The following is a 12,724-nucleotide window of genomic DNA, read 5'->3' as shown; positions in this document are numbered from 1 at the left end:
ACACCGTAGGCTGACTGAAAAAAAAAACTGTTTCTCTGAGATAGCAATCTCAACAAGTAGTCATAGATCCTTTCGCTTACTCTTCTGTGGAATGAATATGCAAATCAGCATTTACAATTGAAGAGTTTGAGAATTCAATTTTGTCTTTTGGTTGACTCAAGAGTCAATAAATGATTACTTCAAATTATACAGGTCAAATGAATCTACTTGATGAAGACAATGGAAATGGAATATAAATGTCAAAATTATGACAATGTGCCAAAAGCTTCACTACCTGATAAATCTTTTAAATATCTTTTTTTGTCTAGCAATACAGCAAAGCAAATCTCACAAATGTAATATTTACATAGTCTTGGCAATATTAGACCTTGATATGGGAATATTCATCCGATGAGCATAAATTGAATGCCAGTACTCAAATAAACAAGCAATCATTACAAAAATCGCTTTGAGGTAAGAGAGGTGCACGTAGGCGTGTTCCAAATGTCTTGACAGAGACAATGAAGATTAAATTGTAACTGAGAGTATGATACCGATACGTTTTCCCAAAGATTTTCAAAGGTAAAGGATTAACTCTCCTCTTCTTTCAAATTTAACTTTCACTATTTGTGAAGATACCATACATTGATATTACTATGCCATGTTTCATCAGCACTGTATATTAGACGTAGGTAATATAATAAATCAATAGACAAATATATATTAGTAGAAAAATCACTGTGAAAATCGGTTCATTGACAGAACAGATTAAGATCAGTTTACCTTGCAACGACTAACCAATAAATTATATTTCAGAAGATTCAATACTACGTCAGTAGTAAGAACATTATAACATTACAACTATCGAACAGTCAAGCCACTAATAGTAATTAATACACCTCATTACTCACTTGCCGTGAGTAATGATATAGTGAGTTAGTTATTCATAGTTCCGAACTGTGACCAATCATCGTGTTGTAATATTGGCGGGTTGTTTCATAATTGCGTATAACTTCTATAAATTGTTGTTGATTCTGTATCGTATTGAGCGCAAGCAGCATGTCTTATGCAGGCAGTTGCTGGTAAACCACCTCATTTTATTGTAATGACCAACGTTACACCCAGAACTTGAACTAATTCATCGAATCTGTATATTCTCGGTTAAAGTTGAAAGAAATTAACGTTTCTACTGGATTTGTTCACTTCGACAGATTATTATGCACATTGCTTCAGTGTTTGGTCGCCAACTTTTCATCATCAATATTTAAATGGTTAGAAAATTGATGATTCTTAAGCTAGTGATTGGTAGGTAGATTCTGATATTGGGGATAACAAAAGGGAAAACAATTGACAAATTAAGGGAACTATTTACAATTTCACTATAAACCTTTGGTATGTTCGTCGTCGTGCATTGTTTAGTATTAAAATTTGGATACTTTTAACAGAAATGAAACTAAGAGCAGAAAGCTCTCAACAGATTAGTTTAAACTCTGTTCGATGCATATTCACTTGAATGTTGATATATTTATAAAAAAATATTATTTATGATCTTGGGTAAGGGGTTTACAATAGAATACTTCTACGCTGTCGTATAGTATCCAGATTGAACAAAAAAAATAGCAATATTTGTTATGTAAGGCAGAATAAGATAAGACTTCGTCAGAGACAACAGTGAGGCTTTCTTGCAAATATACAATCAATCCCTAATGCATTTAAACCAAGATACTAGAAATAAATAATAAATTCAATCTCATCCATAAATGCAAGTCTGAAGGAAAAATTAGCATTTGAGTAGAACACATTTGAATTAAAATAGCTAGATGTGTCTGGGCAAGCAGTTGGAGGACTGGAAACTGACTGAAATTTATTATCAAAATGAAATAATGATATTCATAAAGCCATCATTTACCGATTATTGAAATAATATATCATTTTCACCAAAAAACCTTCAGAGGATCACATAAAGTAGGTAATTAAACAATTTGTTCACACAAAAAATTCAAGAAAGAAAATAATTGACATTCAAAGTGAAAACTTTCAAAACTAATTGAGGGATTGAAACGTTTTACTTTTCGCAACGTGTTGCCATAATTGAAATATTTTGCAATAAATTGCGAAAAATACAAATCAATTGTTGGACTCAACTACCTAGTTGAAGTGCTTCTTTTTCATCATAAAATTTAATATATCTGCTTCAAATTATATCGAATTATAAATTCATTTAATTTTATCATGAGAATAAAAATATTTATAAATATTAAGATCACAATTTGAAGAATAAGTGATATTGACCCCATCTGACAACCTACTTTTTTGTTGAGCATTAATTTGGGAATTTTCCATATTCTCCAAGGATGTTTGTGGCCATATTCGGTAAATTAATTATGGAATTCTCCTTATAACCCACAGAAACTGTACTTAACTTCCACCCCCCAAGCTGTTCGATTCTCAGCAAATCTACTCTAGAATTCGCAAAGAGAATAGTTAACGACTGCCGAAAACAGTAACCTGGCATTGGACAAATCATACTTGCTCATCTACTTCTTAGAAATAATTGTAAATAATGAAGATTGAGCCGTTTCCTCAATTTCGCTTGGTAAATTGGTCCTTGAAGCATATTATCCTACTTTCAAAAAACTACCTGAATTATTTCCGGAAAAAAAAGGTTATTAATTTACACTTCTTTTGATAATCAAAATCACGAAACATTTCACTAAACAATGCTTGCTTCCATAAAAAGGAATTAACAAAAAATAACTAAACTAAAAGACCCTGGTAGGGACGGTTTTAGTGCTTTCAATTTGAATATAAAAGTCACATCGCATTAAAAATATAGGCAAATATTTTTTGGAACGAATTGAGAAAAATACAATTTTTTCTGAGCAACGAACGGAACGAGTTGCGCAAGATATCCTTAGGTAATGGTTAATAGTTCTTTTCCTAACTGCTTACACAATTAACTATTGTTGTTGGTCGAAAACTTGTTTCGGTTCATCAAAATAAGTGAATTAGTTCATAACTTATAACTACGCCGAAAGTGAAAAGACTGTACCACAGCAATCAAACATCAAAGAAGATTCGAAACCAATTTTCAAATTCTTTATCGCGGCATCATCTGACGAACCATCGATCAACCCTGTGAAATCTATGTTACAACTCTCAATTATTATATTTATCTCATAACATGAATGTATTGCATATTCTAATTAAATTAAATGACCTGTGATTAATATAACCAGTGAAATCTCTCATAGCATTTAATCAAGCGGAAGCCTCGAATACTTCATATAAATCTGTCGGTCTGTTACTAAATCAACATTAATTGGAAGCCATTCGATATCACTAACTCTAAGCTTATGCAACAAGGATGATCATGATCACGGAGAACTTGAAAATATGGGTAACGGGATTTTGAAACTGAAATTGAAGATAGCGAAAAAGCATTGAGATCTACCCGTCATGTTATAAGATAATATCCAGTTGCAACATTGGAGATTTTATTATCATCTACTAATTTATGATTGATGTTGCCTTTTAAGGCTTCGCCAAATGAAAAGTGGATGATTAGGCCGTGTCACTCAGTATGTGAAGAACTGGACCTTCAACTTTTTCATATACTGTCATCGGTTCTCATATGATATTTATAGAGTATCAGAATAATAGTTTTTCGGTACAATGCTACATATTTTGTTGTTTTCTACTGTGCAATTGACTTGATCATAACGCGTTTCGCTACATTGTAGCTACTTCAGATATTTACGAACGACCGGTTCCATAATGATTTATAAATCATATAGATGGATGTGACAGGTAGATGGTTCTGATATTATTCGAAATACCTATTAAGTTCAATTTATTCATTAGATACGAAATCATCCAGCAAATATCAGGACTCTCCTCAAATGGTTTTTTAATTTATTATTTGTAACAAATCTCGAGCTGAAAAATTGAACCGATTTTCAGATTTTCCCATACACTATTTTGTAATGTGCAGATTCTGAAATTCAACTGGAAAATTCCGTCTGTCTAAAATTCCGAACTAAACAAAAAAAAAAAATCGCATGTAAGATACAAGATACAATATTCAAATCTACTCCAGAACGCATGAAGCTATCGCTTTGCGACCTTTTGGTATTTTTCATACAAATTTGATGGGCTTTCTGTTTCTGTTAGAACAAAAAGACACAATTTGGTTTTTCGCAGTGCATCAGTTGAAGAATATCTTCTTTCGGCATAACTTCAGAACGCCTGAAATTATCGCTTTGCGACCTTCAGGTTTTTTCATGCAAATTTGATGGAATTTCTGTTTCTGTTAAGAAAATCCTATCATTACATTTGAAATTTCGGAGTAAAATGAACAAAACGATGAACTTCTGACTTAGCGCCTCCTATCGAAAGCAGCAAAAACAAATTTATCATGACTATATTGTGTCCTCAATCAACAAGATATTATCTTTCAGACGAGATCTAATTTGCTCAAAAATGTTGAGCCAAACTGAAGTTACAGGCGTTTTAATCAGTCAGATTTCTCCTTTTCACCTACCCTTATTTGATGTCGTAAAATCGAAAGTGACAATTCAAAAAGATAGGAAATTTTCCAAGGATTACAGTGATGATATTTTTTCTTCAACTTCATATCGAACATTTTCAATTAAAATTTAGTTTTCTACTCGACGGTAGCTATTACGCCCCCTAGCGGTAGAGGTATGAACTTCAAAACAATTTCCAGTGTGTTCTCTTGTACTCTTTAGTGGTAAAAATTTTTACCGCAAGTCTCTACGATGAGTGGATCCTGAGATATAGCCGCTTACCTCGCTTATTTGCCCACCCTGTACAATTATCCCGGAAAAACCGAAAACAAAAGTCGACGTTTCAGATGTTTTTTTGAAAGTTGTCAGCGAACAGGAAAATGAATCGAAGGGTGGACAGACGTCACCTGAGGTTGTCATGATTCTGACAAATGGGGAATTTGCGGTGTAATTTTTTCTCCTAAGGCAGCCTGAAACATGTTATCTGACCTGAGTCTTAGATCAGGAACCCTAAGGCGAATCTCCTCCAAAATCCCAGGATCCCAGGATCAAACCATTCAAGAGCTTGAACATGAATGAAGCATCATTCATGAGTCTTATATCGACTATCCTGGGAATCTGAAAAATCCTACGAGCATACGTGTAGTCGTGATTTTCAATTAAAATTCTATTTTTGTAGGCCAAAAACCGAATGAACCTATTCTGAACAGACTCCAAGCGTTGAACATAGCAGTCGTATATCAGGTTCCATATGACCGATGCGAAGTTCAATCCTGAGGAGACAAATGCATGGTGAAGTTTTAAGACAGTCTCATTCTTTTGGAAAACTTTTCCATGCCTGAGGACGAAGACAAGTATTCTGGAGCAGGATGTGACGACGTTACCAATGTGAGCATCAAATACTAGTTTGGAGTAGAATGTTATTCCCAAGTCTCTGACTATACTTGATTCCTTCGACTCATAGTTGTCAAGTGTGTACTGGAAGGAGATTTTGTTGGTGTTGCTAGTATACGAAATGTTCAAACATTTATCTAAGTGAAGGAACAAGCAATTATTCTTACAATATTGTGCTAATTTATCCAGATCACACTGGAGATTCAGACAGTCCTCGAGAGATCGAATCATCATGAACAGCTCAAGATCGTCGGCAAAAAGTAGGGACCTTCAACTACTAAAGCATATGTTATTAACATAAATTAAAAAGAGTTAGGGACCGAGATGAGAACCCTGCGGAATTCCAGAGGTATTGCGAAACTTCCTAGATTCAGAGCCATCGATCAAAACGTAAGGACTCCTACTCACGAGATAAGACATCGCCTAGTATACCTTTTAACTAATAGTTCGTTTCTTTCCATCATACTACTAATAGTTCATTATATTGAGTTGAAAAAAAAACTATATTTCTTTCAAAACATGTTTCTTATGGTTGCCTTTGTAATTGGAACATTCTTCCAATACGTTTAGCTGATAGTATTTTAGGAAATTTTTCATATTCAATTGTATGCAGAGCTGATTCTTTATTTTGTAACTTTTATATTCCAGGTAAATACCAGTTGTCATCTTGAATCAGCTTCCTCATTAGATATTTGGCCAAAAGCATTTCCAAAGTCAACATCCATTGCATGAATGCATTCATTAAAACTCAAATTGGTAAGTTCAATACTAACCTGGTTTCTATTTTCCCCTATTTGGGTGTTCAATATTGTATTCGACCTACCATTCCAAATGTTCGATATCATGATCGTGCTTTTGATAGCTTTGGTGCAATAAATTTTTCATATGGTCACTCAATTTTTAATGAACAAAATTATATTTTTAGCTAAGCTGTGAATATTTTAGCAAAGGCTAGAAAACCTAACGAAATCAGAAAAGTTATATATTTTGAGAAAAGGATCAACATCTTTTGAGCAAATAATAGACCAATTGAAAAGTCCCCGGTCTACCATAGTAAAACACATTTTTTGGAAAAATTCGATTTTATTATTCAACATAGTTGCCTTAGAGGACGATACAGCGATTATAGCTTCAAAATAGGCCTCAGTTTCGGCGATTACTTCTTCATTGGCGCTAAATTTCTTTCCAGCGAGCAGTCTTTTGGAGTCTGAGAACAAGAAAAGTCGATGGGGGCCAGATCTGGCGAATACGGTGGATGTAGAAGCAATTCGAAGCTCAATTCATACAATTTTGCCATTTTCATTGATTTATGACACGGCGCATCAAGACAATTCTTAATGAAACATATTTGGTGGTCCACTGCGTTCGCCGTCTTCGGTACTCATTTCACCATGTTTAAACTTAGCATACCAATCAATGATGGTTAATTTTCCTGGTGCAGACTCCGGAAACTCTTCATCAAGCCAATATTTTGCTTCAACTGTAATTTTTCCCTTCAAAAATTCATATTTAATCAGCACACGAAATTTTGTTTCATCTTTTATTAAATAACAAAAGTACCTACACTCACAACGCAATTTCCCACGAATTGCTGTCAAATTGTGACACGTATCGTTTGAAGGTTGGTAGTTGGTGCTAACTAAAAATCATATGGATTTAATACTAGCACCGCCATCTGTGCATCAGACCGGGGACTTTTCAATTAGCCTAATGATAGAGCAATTTATGCGGGGAACTCTAAAAGATTTTCTGAAGACACTCACCGCTTTATTTTCATCAGTAACTCCAGCTCAATAGTCGAAACATAAAAATATAAAACTCCCAAGGTAGATGCATGTAAAACTGAAATTCCATAATAATAATATATGCAAGCGTGCAGGGCATAACTTCTTGTTATGCAAGAATATCGCTCACGGTCTGTCCGATCGATGCAGCCGTTAACGGTGTTTTAAAACCGAAAACTGACATTACGAAAACAAACAAAATAACTCCTCGCCAACGCAGAATATTATAATCGGCCTTATAGTGAGCATCTCGCTTGATCCTTGACCAAATATGAGCATAAAGCCGGAACATCGAGGTCCATTGTTGAACCACGAAAGAGCATGACAGTTGTTGCAACACCAAGAAAGCGAGCTTTTGTGTATTTATTCGCTTTTTCGATTTTATGAGCGGCAATAAAAATTTGTTATTTTTGATAAATTATCAGTCGATTGTCCCCGCAGACGTCGGTCCTTATTTGGTCGGAGTCAATTGTTTTCGAGATCACCTTTGGTTGCTTTTCAGCTGAACCAGCTGCGCGGTTGATTTTTAGTCGAACTCGTGCTGCAGATGGTCAACTCCGTCTTATGACTTCTTCATGGAATGTTATCGAGGTTATAGGAATCTTGTTCGGGACCAATTAAAATGTTTATACAATTTCTCTGATTAATAGCGATAATTTGTATCGGGTTTCTGTCTCAACGCACTGTTGGAATCTCCCACTTAAGACACGATTAAAAGCTCTTTGATTACAATTAAAAGATGTCATTCTAATCTCAGGGTTATTTAATTATATTTATCATATTGATTTGATATAGTAGCCCTCCAAAAATTTAAGGTCTAAACGAAACAACGATTTCTGGATATCGTTGAACAATGAAGTGGCCAGGCATTTTGGTGAGGGGAGGCTAAATTCGTAATGTTAAAACAGTTATACGGGAAATGAAAAAATCAGTGAAGGAGTGGAAAAAATTAAAAAATAAATCAGGAATAAAAATATTTATTAGTAATTAATTTTCATGTTCTGAAACATTAGAAAAAAATTAAATTGTTAGTATTTTTAGAGAGTTTCTGCCCCAAAGCTTTCACGGGGTATGCCAGCGTTGTAAAATTTACGGTGAACTTCGACATACAAGACGTTTTCGAGTAAATAATTTCGGGAGCTGACTGTACGGTTAAAAAACTGAAGACCTTTATTCAGCGCTCATTTCCGGAACACATGGCATTTCGAAATTTTGTTTTTCCATAAATTCAAAACTATAAAATTCGATCGAAATGAAGTATTGCATTTAGATATGAAATAAAAATGTCAAGCTCCATGCGATATTTCATGTTGATCAGAAAACCGGAACAAATTCAATAGGAAGAAAAAAAATTATCCAATTTTTCAGTTGCAACAAGTTGGGATTGAGTAAGGTTATCTGTTTATCAAGCAGAAACATAGAAAATTCTAGACAATATTGAAAAAAAAAACCCCGAATATTTCCGTGACAACAATCCGATTGGGTTGAGATTTCGTGAAAATTTTCGTTTTGATAACGACGTCAAAAGCATAGAAAATGCAAAGAAAAACTATGAAACTTCAAATTTTACTGAATATCAACTTGTTTCGTTTTTGTTTTTCATCTGAGTGTAGGTATTTGTTTGACGTTATTAGAAAAGATCATTCAATACAAAATTATCCTGCCAGAACCTCTTCAAGTGAAGATAATCATAATTCAAAACAATTGGATAAGTTAAACAAAATTTTGTACATTCGAATAAAAATATTATTGTCAATCTCCGATTCTTGATCTCGTCTCTAGAAAAACACTCTCTCAAAATCCATTGTTAAGCTCGTTGTTCAGTGAAAAAAGATGAATAACACACTATTTACTCTTTTTACTCATTTCCAATTTTTAGCATGAATTATTAATGAATGAATCAATTTCTGAATTATTTTTTATATGAGTATGTAGGGTGGTTAGGAAGACATATGCATCTGTAGTCTATAGTCAGCAAAAATAAAAGTGCCTCCATCGAAATTTCATTCGTGTAGATACTCCATCATTTCATGTCGGCTCATAGACTATTTTTACCTGCCAAATTTCTATTCAAACATTTGCAAATGCCATCCAATTAAATTGACTCTGATATATGGACTGATTTCATTTTCGTGACCTGAACTGTTTTCGAAGGAATCCTAATTGATGCCTTATGTGACCTTATTTCCAGCTAATGTGTTTTATTAGAAGGAACTCCGCCGAATAGGTATCACAGACCTGAGAATTCCTAGTACTAATAAAAAAAATCTAAGATCCATCAAATAATCATCTCTGTAAGGTGTGATAATTGAGGGGTCCTCCTCAAGGAACACCTACCTGCACTTCAAAATGAAAATACGAAAATAATATTCCAGACTTATCGACTATCAAGAAGATCCATGCTTTCAACTCACTCACCTAACACTTCACTCAGTGTGTGTCCTAGACATAATCAGAAAACGACATTTTGCCTTGAATATTAACCTTTATTCATCAACTTAGTCAACTTCAAGAGTGATACATGTATTCAACTCTTATTGCTTATATGCTCCATCTTATTTTCGAACGGAATATAAAAAGAAAAGAGTGGTATATGACACAGTGTGTACATCCGAGAATGATTGAGTGACGTGTTATGTCATCAAAATGAAGAGTTGAATGAATATTACCTCCAACGCATCCCAGAATTCCCAGAAGGCCAAGTTTTCACAACTTTCCTTCGATCAGGGCATCCCACATATCCATCAGAAAACAACAACAACCGTTCATTCATGAGTGCCTAGAGTTGTCTCACAAGTAGACACGTCGTACGGTAAATTCAAATTAGGAGGAAAAGAGCCGACATAGATTGTCACGTTGTTCTTATCGGAAACAGTAATATGGGAGCATCTTCAGCGTGTCTATCGTCGATGTAGCGGTTCTCCACGGGAGATTACATAATCTCATAATTATATTTATTATATAATCAGTTGATCTTGACTGTTATGGCCGATCTGAATTCGGAAATTATAGCATTACTTGAAATTGGTATAATGAATCCACACCGAATCAAATCGTCAGCTCTATCCGGACGATTGTGGGAAATGAATTCATTAGTAACAGTTATGCGAGTTATTTTAAATATTTACTAGCTGCTCTGCTTCGGGCAGAGTGTTTTGGGTGGAATTAAAAATGAAAGATTATTACCAAAACATCTTTATTTATGTATTGTTCTCCTTACAATTACTGAATGGAAATTGCACGTAACGGTTTTATAAAACAAAAAACATATACAGAAAACAAAAAAACCTGAAAGATTTATGAACGAAATAGTGCTATCATAAGATGTTAAAAAAAACATTCATAACCTATAAATTATATCAAAAAATTATTTTGGGGCAACTTTATTTCATCTATGATACATATCTTGTAATTTGATTATTATAGTTACCATTGAAAAACAAATGATGTTTATGTTATTAGTTTTTGGATAAATTGAAATGGAAAGTCTTTAACTTATACACCTCCAAAAATCTTACAATCTTCCTCGATATCAAAGACATGAAATCCAAAAAAAAATTGAATCTTCTATCGAATGCCACCATCGTTTCCAAAAATAGTCTACTTCTCTATTTCACTAAAATAGATATATAATACAGGATAAATTTGCATCCTTTACTGTTAAATAGAATTCCGATTATAAGCCAATTATATTATATAGCCAATTCTCACTAGTTATTGCATATTTTACCAAAACGATAGGGATACTGAATGTTCATGCTGTACAATATTTTTTCATAGGGCAAATAAAACATTTCAAAGGAGCCGACAAAACCTATTATCGAAACGTTTTTCAATAAGCACGTGGGATCATAAAACTAGTTACGAGATAAGGACATTTTGCAGCATTCTTTGAAGTAGGTAATAAAATTAAGCTTTTAAAATACCTACTGTATTGAAAAAATGTATTTAACTTGGTATTTATATATATTTGAAATTTTTTCTTTATGTATTTAGGTAATTCTTTTTGTACATATTTAGGAAAAGAAATCCATTTTTATATTATTATCCAGGGTGTTCCATGCTTTCAGTACGAATGCAAGGCAATTTATATAGTCTGAATTGGTGTTTGAGAATTGCCTAATCGTCTATGAGATACAGGGTGTTTTATGCATTTTATTCAAAAAAATGTCAAACGATATGACTCTTGAATGCTTTTGCGGATTCTTATTAAAATTTCAAAAACAAATGTACATTGAATACTCTATGAAATAAGCTTTTTGACAATACTGCCATACTTCTTGTTCATATTTTACATAGCATTCAATTTCGAACATACTTCAAATTACTACGGACCTGTTAATCTCTGAATAATCTCTTAGAGTGTCAAGTCTCAAAATCCCAAAGAGGTATACAATTTTTTATTGCTGATGTTGTTTCTCCAAGTGAATATAATTTTTTCAGCAGTTTTCTAACGAATGAACTTCATTTCAAATGCGAAAAAAAAAGAACTACAGCTGAAAGTGTTTCCCAACAAAAAATATTCCTAGGTTCAAAAGCAAAGTCTTAGTAGGTATAGTTGTGTGATTAAAATATATCATTCTCAGAAAATTATGTTTTCAACATTTCATTTCCTGGGTTCAAATAAATGAATCCCCATTAAGAACTAAATACAGGAATTGAAAGTTATCTAGAAAACGTAAAATGAACTGAAGTTGATAAGAAAAATCAATTTATTAGAAAAATATTTTTAACCTATTTTGAAAAATTCCCGAATTTCTTTTATACACTTATTGTCTATTGGTATTTAATGCGCTACAACTTCCTTCATTTCTTTGGTCAATTTCGTACTTTACATCCTGCATAAAATCAGGTAATTGCTTCATAATAAATTTTATTTTGAGTACCCTCAAGAATAATTCAAGTATGTAAGATCAGGACATCTTGCAGGCCAGTTTTTATTATTTCCATTATACATTTGACCTTTATTATTTGATTTGTCCGTTACAATTCTGCTAAAAAACATTATTACCTAAAGAAACAACACCTGTAATCCTAAAATTAGTTATATTCGGGTTAAATAACATATGCAGCTTATTCTTCAAGATCCGTTACTCTGAGATTTGATCACTTGATTGTTGTGAAAAAAGGATTAACGAATTTTCCAGAGATTAACCGGTCCTCATTTACAATGATGTATATTCGATGTTTTATGCTACATAAAATGAGGATACAAAGTGAACAATACTTCCAAGAGGCTCATTTGATAGAGTGTTCAATGTAGTTTAGAGCTTTCTTTTTTTCCAAGAAAATTGAAGTACATAGTGGTTTACTAGATGTAACATTAAGAATATAATTTTCCCAATCCAGTCTGGCCTACTTATTATTATTTACTAAAACTGAATATTGGTGAATGCCATGGATATATTACTTTTTAATTTTCATAGAAATATATCAAAGCATTCAAGTGTTATAACGGTTTAAAATTTCAATGTATCTCATGAATTAATAGACTTTTGATCAATTTTCAACATTGATTTAGTTGGCTCAAATTGTCCA

General features: G+C 33.1%; 1 protein-coding gene across 4 annotated transcripts in view; it reads left to right on the top strand.

Moving 5' to 3' along the window:
* Positions 1-12,724, top strand: part of LOC123680496 — a 145,713-nt gene that overhangs the window by 89,789 nt on the left and 43,200 nt on the right. For 2 of the 4 annotated variants that reach the window (XM_045618438.1, XM_045618453.1), the window contains exon 2: positions 6,051-6,158. The exons of 1 other annotated variant lie outside the window; for it this stretch is intronic. The gene's annotated coding sequence lies outside the window, so the exon portion shown is untranslated. Of the gene's footprint in view, positions 1-5,254; positions 5,397-6,050; positions 6,159-12,724 lie in introns of those variants that run through there. One more of the 4 variants, XM_045618446.1, reaches the window with a different exon arrangement.

The sequence above is a fragment of the Harmonia axyridis genome, chromosome 1 (assembly GCF_914767665.1).
Source record: "Harmonia axyridis chromosome 1, icHarAxyr1.1, whole genome shotgun sequence".
Classification (NCBI taxonomy): Eukaryota; Metazoa; Arthropoda; class Insecta; order Coleoptera; family Coccinellidae; genus Harmonia; species Harmonia axyridis.
This window is presented reverse-complemented; position numbering and strand designations above follow the sequence as displayed.